The sequence below is a fragment of the Elaeis guineensis genome, chromosome 10, assembly GCF_000442705.2.
Source record: "Elaeis guineensis isolate ETL-2024a chromosome 10, EG11, whole genome shotgun sequence".
Classification (NCBI taxonomy): domain Eukaryota; kingdom Viridiplantae; phylum Streptophyta; class Magnoliopsida; order Arecales; family Arecaceae; genus Elaeis; species Elaeis guineensis.
In genome coordinates, this window is record NC_026002.2 from 22,558,395 (window position 1) to 22,567,924 (window position 9,530).

General features: G+C 35.2%; 1 pseudogene; it reads left to right on the forward strand.

The window, feature by feature from the left end:
* Window positions 1-604: 604 nt before the first annotated feature.
* Window positions 605-9,142, forward strand: LOC105059969 (protein FAR1-RELATED SEQUENCE 5-like; annotated as a pseudogene).
* The last annotated feature ends 388 nt before the right edge of the window (window positions 9,143-9,530 follow it).

Sequence of the window (9,530 nt, forward strand, 5' to 3'; positions counted from 1 at the left end):
CTTATATCTTCTACCTAAAGGGTGATGGTCCTATCCCATTCAAAAATGTAAGAATTTAATATTGCAATATATGTCTTCTACATCAAAAAAATTTCAGCAGTATTTCGACTCAGTTCTCCAGATACACAAGCACTAAAGTTGTGCTATGTATCCAGAGAACATGACCGAAAATACCGACAAAACTCTGCGATGTAGAAGCACATGATTTGCAATATTAAATTTATTTACATGCTCAAACTATCCATGAGGATAATTCGAGGATAGTGTGTAGAGCATCAATATTTTTTTTATTAAAAAATAAATATTGGTTCATACACGCTATCTTCGAACAAAAATTTTAAGGTTTATAAATTTATTATGCTACAATTAATATATTATTATTATAATTATTTTTATTTTTAAAATATTTCTAAATCATGATTGGAGTAAAATAATAAATAATTATATTTAATGATTAAAATTAATTGAGAAGGAAGGATAAAAATTAAAAAAATTAAAAAATTAAAAAATTTGCTCTCACCTTCAACTCTCCCGTGAATCCCAGAGAGAGAGAGATGGGTACTGGCTCCCAGAGAGAGAGATGGGTACCGGCAGCTGTGCTGCGATGGTGACAGCAGCCGGCGACGGTGGCGGCGGCCCTACGAAACCAGACAGGTCAGGTGTAAGAGAGGGATACAGGGAGAGTGAGAGAGAGTGAGGGAGGGAGAGTGAGAAAGAAAGTGAGGGAGGGAGACAGGCGAGGGAGGGCTCGACCAGCGGTGGGGAGGGAGGGGTCGACCGGTGGCGGGGAAGGAGGGAGAGTGAGAAAGAAAGTGAGGGAGGGAGAGTGAGAAAAAAATTAAGGTAGGGCTCGACCGACGGTGGGGAGGGAGGGCTTGACCGGCGACGACACAGTGGAGACCGAGAGAGAGAAAGAAAGAGGACGGTGCGCGAAGGAGAGGGTGGCGAGGCGGGAGGGAGACGGCGCGTCGAGGGGCGAGCTCGACTGGTGACGGTGGCGGGGAGGGAGGGCTCGACGGCGGTAGGGAGGGAGAGAGAGAGGACGGTGGTGGGGAGGGAGAGAGAGAGGACGGTGGCGAGGCGGGAGGGAGACGGCGACGAGGCTGGGAGGGAGATGGGGACGGCATCGAGATCTCCGACGAGGGAGAAAGGTGATCGAGGAGGGACCGTGACGGATCGAGAGGGAGGACCGTCGACCGAGGAGGAACCAACAGGGATCGGGAGGGAGAAATGCTTACCAGGAAGGATGACCGACGACCGGGGAGGGAGCAAGGGGCTTTGGCGATGGTGGCGGCGTGGGCAAAGGAGAGAACATAGGGTTTTGTTTGAATTGGGGCAAAATTTTGCCCTAATCCAAAGAACTTTTTTTTTTAATTAAAAAATATTTAGCAATGAAATTATTTCATCACAAAATATAAATATTTTATCGTAAAAAATTATATTTTTTGCAACAAAAAATTTTTCATCACAAATGATTAAGTTTTTGCAACGAAAATGTTATTTCATCACAAATTTTTTTTAACAACAATGGTGGTAGAAGGAGGACAATGGCAGTGGCCTTGATCAGAGAGGGCATCAACCTGATTGATGGTGCACTCGATCAGAGAGGGAGGACGACGGCCGACATGGTGGCGTGGAGAGAGGATGATGGCTGGTGCGATGGCATGGAGGGAGGACACCAATCGAAAAGGGCTTCAATCCGATCAATGGAACATAACACTCGACCGGGGAGGGAGGATGACCGACGGCCAGCGCCGAGCTCGACCAGGAAGGGAGGGAGGAAGAGAACCGATGGTGGCAGTGAGAGAGAGCGAGAGGTGACTTGGCCAGCATGATGGCATGGAGGGAGGACACCGATCGGGAAGGGCTTCAATCCGATCGATGGAACACTCGATCGGAGAGAGAGGATGACCAACAGTCAGTGCCAAGCTCGACCATGAAAAGATGGAGGAAGAGGACTAATGGTGGCGGTGAGAGAGAGCGAGAGGGTGACTTGGCCGGTACGGTGGCGAGGAGAAAGGACACCGATCGGCTGGTGGCACACTCGATCGGAGAGGGAGGATGACTGTCGGTGCCGAGCTCGACCGGAGAGGGAGGACGATGGTCAGTGCAGAGCTCGACCATGGAGGGTGAGGCATACCGACGGTGTGGGACACCGAGAGGGTCTCCCTCGCATTTTGGGCAAAATTTTTTTTATAAAATAATTTTTATTTTTTTTCAACAAATTAATTTTTAGCGATGAAATATTTTATAGCTAAAAATAAATATTTTGTCACAAAAATAACTTTTTTGCAATGAAAAAATATTTCATCGCAAAAGGTAAATTTCTAGCAACGAAAAGATTATTTCATCGCAAATAATATTTTTGACAATGAAAAAATTATTTCATCGCAAAAAACTAATAATCTAGCTACGGAAAAAAAGTCTTATCGTTAAAAATTATGCTTCTAGTGATAAAAATTAAAATTTCATCTTAAAATATTTAATTTTTTATTTAACAAAATAATCTTTAGCGATGAAATTTTTTTGTCGCTAAATATAAAAAATTTTATCGTAAAAACCTAGTTTTTTGCAACGAAAAAAATTTTTTGCCGCCAAAAATTAACTTTTTTGCGATGAAATTTTTTTTCACAGTAAAAAAATTATTTTTGATGACGAAAATTTTATTTCATCGCTAAAGATTAACTTCTAGCAATGAAAAAAAAATTATTTTTTGTGACAAAAAGTCTATTTCGTCACCAAAAATATTATTTTTTTACGATGAAAAAAATTTTCATCGCTAAAGATTAACTTCTAGCAACGAAAATTAAAATTTTATCACAAAATATTCAAATTTTTTTCAGCAAAATATGTAGCGATGAAATTATTTCATCGTTAAATATTAAAAATTTTAGTAGAAATGCCCTTGTTTTCTGCAACAAAATATAAATTTCATCATAAAAAATTTAATTTTTTGTGATGAATTATTTTCATCGCAACAAAGTACTTTTTTGGTAACAAAAAATTTATTTCGTCGCTTAAAAAATTATTTTTTGTGATGAAAAAAAAATTTCGTCGCTAAAGATTAACTTCTAGTAATGAAAATTTATATTTCGTCGCAAAAGATATAACATTTTGCAACGAAATTTTTTTCATCGCAAATACCTTATTTTTGGAGATAAAATTTTTATTTCATCATAAAAACTTAATTATTTGCGATGAAAAGAATTGCATCGCTAAAATTTTATCACTAAAAAATTAATTTCTTGTAGTGTAAGCCTACTGTGCTAGTAAAATATATTTTCTTATTCAAATGATTTTTCTCTCTTCCTTTAGAACAAAATGATATAACAAAACTAAAATTGTGAAAGAAACTATGTTCTTATTTTGATTCTCTTGCTTTATGGAATCAAATGCACTTAAGTGGTGTTTTTCATACTTATTTGGATTATTAAATGAAATATGCTTAGGGAAAAGATAAGTATAATATAGAAAATATGAAAAGTTATAAAAAAAATAGAAAAATGAGAGAAAAAGTGAATTAGTGAGAAGTATAGGATATTATAAATGTTAGAGAAATTATAAATATATATAATGTGTTAAGCTTTGAAACAATTTAGTAACTTTAGTTTTCAACCAGAAACTGCCTACAATCATAAATTATAGCCTTAAAAACCTCAAAATACAATTAATAATATTATATATATATATATATATGTATATATATATATGTATATATATATATATATGTATATATATATATGTATATATATATATATATGTATATATATATATATGTATATATATATATGTATATATATATATATATGTATATATATATATGTATATATATATATATGTATGTATATATATATATATATATATATATATATATATATATATATATATATATATATATATATATATATATATATGTATATATGTATATATTATATATATATATGTATATATGTATATATATATATATATGTATATATATATATATGTATATATATATATATGTATATATATATATGTATATATATATATATATGTATATATATATATATATGTATATATATATATATTTGCATGTGATTCACCAAAATTGTTTGGAACCGCCAAATTTAAACTCTGCTTAAAGGACTAAAATTGGACTTCTAAAAACTTGTTCCAATTGTTGTGCTCATCCATGAAGTTATCACAACACTTCAAAATTTTCATCCAATGAAAATGAACTCAATTTTGGTGATATTATATCCTATTTCCCATATTTAAATATCAGTTTGGGTTGGTAATCGAATTGCTTTCAATCATGCAATTCTGCAGGTGTATTTTTTGAGCTTACCATATTACTTTAAGATTTTTGTTTTTTTTTTGTGCATGATTGACTATCTAAGAGAAAATATTCGATGGAAAAAAAAATACTTCTATCTGAAATTTATTTTCCTCCACTAAAAGGGTTCTATGCTTATTTGTTCTCAACAAATTTATTTATACACCAATAATTTGATCATCCATCAAGCTGATACAATTTTTTGTTGGTATAAAAGGGCCACAAACATAATTATTTCCAGAATAAATTCTATTCCCTATGTGCTAATTAAAATAGGTAATAACTCAACAATATCAAATTCAGTGAATATAAATTAAACCAAATGCAAAAACATCAAATTTGTGTTATGAATCTTTCACTATATAAAATAATGAGATTATTGCAGATCTTCTCTAAATCAATTAGAGATTATATAAATATATGTCATCAAAAATAAATCTTGATTTCATAATTAAATAATCATCATCAATAAAGTGGATATCAACAATAAATAGAGACAGATCTCAGCAAACACGTAGATGCTTGAAATAATTTATGAAAAAAAAATTTTAAAGATCAAAATCGATCAACTTGTAGCTCTCAATGTCAGAAATAGCATATTGCAATTTCACCAAAATCGAAATAGGATCAACCATCCAATTTTCTGACAAACTAGATCCATAAACCTTTTCTTCGTGTTCCTTGTTTCCGCAGCTCTCTGATTTTTCCACGAGCTTCTATTTCTATACACAAACCTCGAGCTGCTGTAGGCTCTATTGCCCTAATAAATAGGCCTTGTAATTTGAGTCCTAAAAGAACTTCTCATCCTCTTTTTATTTGTTTAAAGGGTTCTAGTCCCACATGAAGAGGGACCATCCAACAAATCTCTTCCTTCCGGTTCATATGGGAGGTTCCATCAACTCAAAAATACGATTCTCATGTAAAAATTTTATCTCATCCTCAATGGCTTTTAACCACTTTGCTTTCTGTGCATGTGATATAGACTCTTGAAAACATTCTTTCTTATCAATCACCATCACAAATTCATGTAGAAGATATCTTTGAGAAGGCTAGTGCTCTCTGATAGATCTTCTCAACTGCTGTTCTGTTATTTGCTATGTAGGAGCTTGCTCACTATGCTCATCTGATGTATTGTGATCATCCTGTATAGGCTCATCATTCATCATATCACCATCCTGTACAGTCTGTTCATCATCATATCTGCTCTAGCATGAGACATAGGAGATGGATCAACAAATAACTCTATAATAGACTCTGGCTTATCAGCTTTCTTCATATTCTCAATGATTTGATCTTTCATGAATACTACATCTCGGCTTTTGGTTAGCTTTTTCTTTACTGGATCCCATAGCTTGTATCCAAACTGCTCATGTCCATATCCAAGAAATTAAGATGCACTTTTTTGACTTGCTGTTAAGCTTTGACTGCTCATCTATAGGAATATGAATAAAGGCCTTGCATCCAAATACTCTAAGATGATCATAAAAAACTAATTTTTCTACCCATACATTCTCAGGAATATCACCATCAAGGGCATATGAAGGAGAGAGATTAATTAAGTCAACCATAGTCATCATGGCTTCACCTTAGAAAGAGCTAGACAACTTCGAATGAAAAAGCATACATCGGACTCTTTCAAAAATAATATGGTTCATTCTCTTTGCCACTCCATTTTACTGAAGTATCTTTGGGATAGTCTTCTTCAATCTAATGCCATACTGTCTGCAGTATCTCTCAAATGGATATTGGTATTCACCATCATTGTCTGCTCAGATGTATCTCAGTTTTTTTTCCTTCTTTCTTTTAACACTAGCTAGTATGGAATTCTTTAGAAACGTTGAACACCTGATCTTTAGATCTCAAAGCAAATGCCCATCAAATTTAATTCGAGAATGGTCATCAATAAAAATAACAAAATATAGTGCACCATCAAATATTTTTATGGTCATAAAGCATACATCAATGTGAATTAAATCTAGCTAATATATGTGCTCTCTTATGTGAATGAAGCTTATGAAATAAAACCTTATGCTGCTTGCCATGTAAACGATGAGTACAAGATCTCAAGTATGTACTTTTTAAAAAAAATAGATTATGTTTAGATAAAGCATCAAGTCCTTTCTCATTCAGATTGCGAAGTCATCGATGTCACAAGTTTGTGAAGATCTCTTCAATTGCATTTATCTTTTTACCACATACTTTAGGTTGTAATCTGTAAAGGCCAATTTTTTGCTTTTTGTTATAATCAAAAAAATTTTAATGAGTTTTTTTTTTTTTTCATCAAAATAAATAGAATAATTTTCATCCTTTAGAACACAGATAAAAATTAAGTACAATCGAACCATTTGTTGGTATGGAGTTTGAATCTGGGGAAGCGGCAAAGCTGTTCTACGTGGCCTATGCTAGTCGTGTGGGGTTTTCTGTGCGTATCAGCAAGTCCCGTCGCTCAACAAATGATGAGTCATCATTATGCGGCGTTTTGTGTGTTCCAAGGAGGGCTTCCATTTGAAAAAGGGTAATTATGATGATGGCAAGAAGAAGAGAAAAAGAGCCACCATAAGAGAAGGTTGCAAGGCAATGATTGAGGTAATTCAAAAGTATTATGGCAGGTGGGTTGTCACGAAGCTTGTCAAGGAGCATAGTCATGTTGTGGCAGCATCAAACATAGTGCGTTATGTTGTACCTGAGGAATATGCTCAAGCAGACCCATATGTTGGAATGGAGTTTCCATCTCATGAAGCTGCCCAGACATACTATTATGCATATGCCAGCCGTATTGGGTTTGATGTCCGGATTAGGCTGTCTCGTCGTTCAACAAGGGATGAGACCTTTTGTCATGCGGCGGTTTGTCTGTACAAAAGAGGGTTTCAATCCGTATGAAGACAATGACGACGAAAACAAGAAAAAGAGAAATCGAACTCCCACGAGGGAAGGTTGCAAGGCAATGTTTGAAGTAATTAAAAAAGATTATGATAAATGGATTGTTTCTAAGCTTGTCACAGAGCATAGTCATGATCTTGCAATTGCACCAAGCAAGGTGCATTATATTCAGTCTCAGAGTGAAGTAGTTGTTCTTACAAAAAGTGGTACTGTTAATCAGGAGAAGTCAGCAACTCCATCTAACTCAAAAGCACCACTTGGAGAATCATTTGGGGGTTTCAATAATCTTCTCTCAAATGATCCGGATTATAGGAGTGATATGAAGAATGTTGGGAAAAATGCCTTTGGAGTGGAAGACACTCAAAATCTTTTCGAGTATTTTAAAAGGATGCATGCAGAGAACCAGACATTCTCTTATGCATTTCAAGTTGACAAAAATAATTGTCTGACACATGCATTCTGGACCGATGCAAAAGCTAAGATGGCTTACTATTGCTTTGGTGATGCTGTTACATTTGACACGTCATTTAAGGAGGATAAAAACATGATGCCATTTGTCATGCTCACAGGTGTGAATCATCACTTCCAGTCTGTAATTTTTGGATGTGCCTTGATTACGGATGAGACAGAAGCTTCATATGCTTGGTTATTTGAGAACTGGCTACTAGCTATGTGTGGACGCGCTCCAGTTTCACTAATTACTGATTTCCATGAGGCCATGGGGTCATCAATTTCAAAGGTGTTCCCAGCAACTCGTCACCGATGCTGCAAGTGGCATATATTAAGTAAGTGCAAGGAAAAGCTGGCTAATGTGTATCTAACATGTGCTACTTTTGAAGAGGAATTGGAAGTGTGTCAATGAGTCTGAAACATTTGAAATTATTTGAGTCACAGTGGAAATCTATCCTTGATAAGTATGACCTGGGAGAGAACTCGAGGATGCAATTTTTATATAGTATTCGGCAAAAATGGGTTCTGGTGTACCTTAAGAATGCATTTACTGCAGAAATCTCAGCAATTCAAAGACCAGAAAGCTTGAACAAGTTCTTTGAGAAGTACTTCAATACGAAGACACCCGTACTAGTCTTTGTTTCTCTATTTGAACAAGCGATGGCGGGATGGTATGAAAGGGAAAACTTGGAAGATTTAGCTCCATCATTTACCAGACCAATTTTGAAGACTCCATCAAACATGTTAAAGCAAGTAGTAGAATACTACACAAGAACAATATTTGATATATTTCAGGAGGAATTCGTTGAATCGTTGGGTTATTATGTTGATAAGATTCAGGATGGAGAGGTTAGCAAGTATAATGTTGCAAAAGAGGAGGATGCCCATACTACATACATTGTCACTCATGATTTCTCACAAACGAGAACTAATTGCAGTTGCTGCAAGTTTGAGACTTCTGGCATTTTGTGTAGGCATATATTGAGAGTCTTCTTAACAATTGATGTTCGTGTGCTCCCAGATTATTACATATTGAAACGGTGGACAAAAGATGCCAAGAGTGGCTATATGTTGGATGAATGTGTAAGGTACAATGAACTTTATCGTGATGCTGTTAAATATGCAAAAGAGGGTTCAACGTCTGGGGAGGTTTACACGGTTGCAAAAGATTCGCTGCAGATTGCTTTTGCCGATGTTATGGCAGCTAAAAAAGACCTCATGAACCGATGTCCAATGTAGCAATGGCAAGATCTTCTGGGTTGTCGATTGGTACATATGTGAATTATGCTGCCCTGACCTATAGACTTGTGGAGTTCAGAATTTTATCAGTTTTCCTTTTTCCTTTTTTTTTTTTTTAAAATAATGATATGTTGCAGTTCTTGTCAATACTTCAATAGAATATAAGAGCCATAACAAGTCATCCTTATCCCATCTATCTAGAATTGGTTTTGATCTTCTGTTTAACTTTTCCACCAAAGAAGGAAATGTGTTGCAGGAAGTTTCTTTTCCCCCTTTTTGTTTTTTGCAGTTCTAGATGATAATCTCGTTGCAGAAAATGGACGTCTGCATGAGGACTTTTGATTGCTGTAGTTCAGATATTATCATATGGACTGATGAGTTGTCACTGACATAAGTTTTATTTACAAAACATGTCGTAGTAATCCTTATCTTTTATATGATGTTGCTTGATGCAATGATGGAACTATGTGCATGCACAGGTTTGTGAATGTTTAACATTGGAAAAAGAATGATGAGGAGGTCATTTGTGAATTGACCATATTGGGGTGCCTGTATCCTCTTTGAAAGAGATTAATGTGATGTTGAACTATAATGTTTGACTTTATCCATTCCATGATCGATTTCATTTTATCAATAAAGTTTTTGA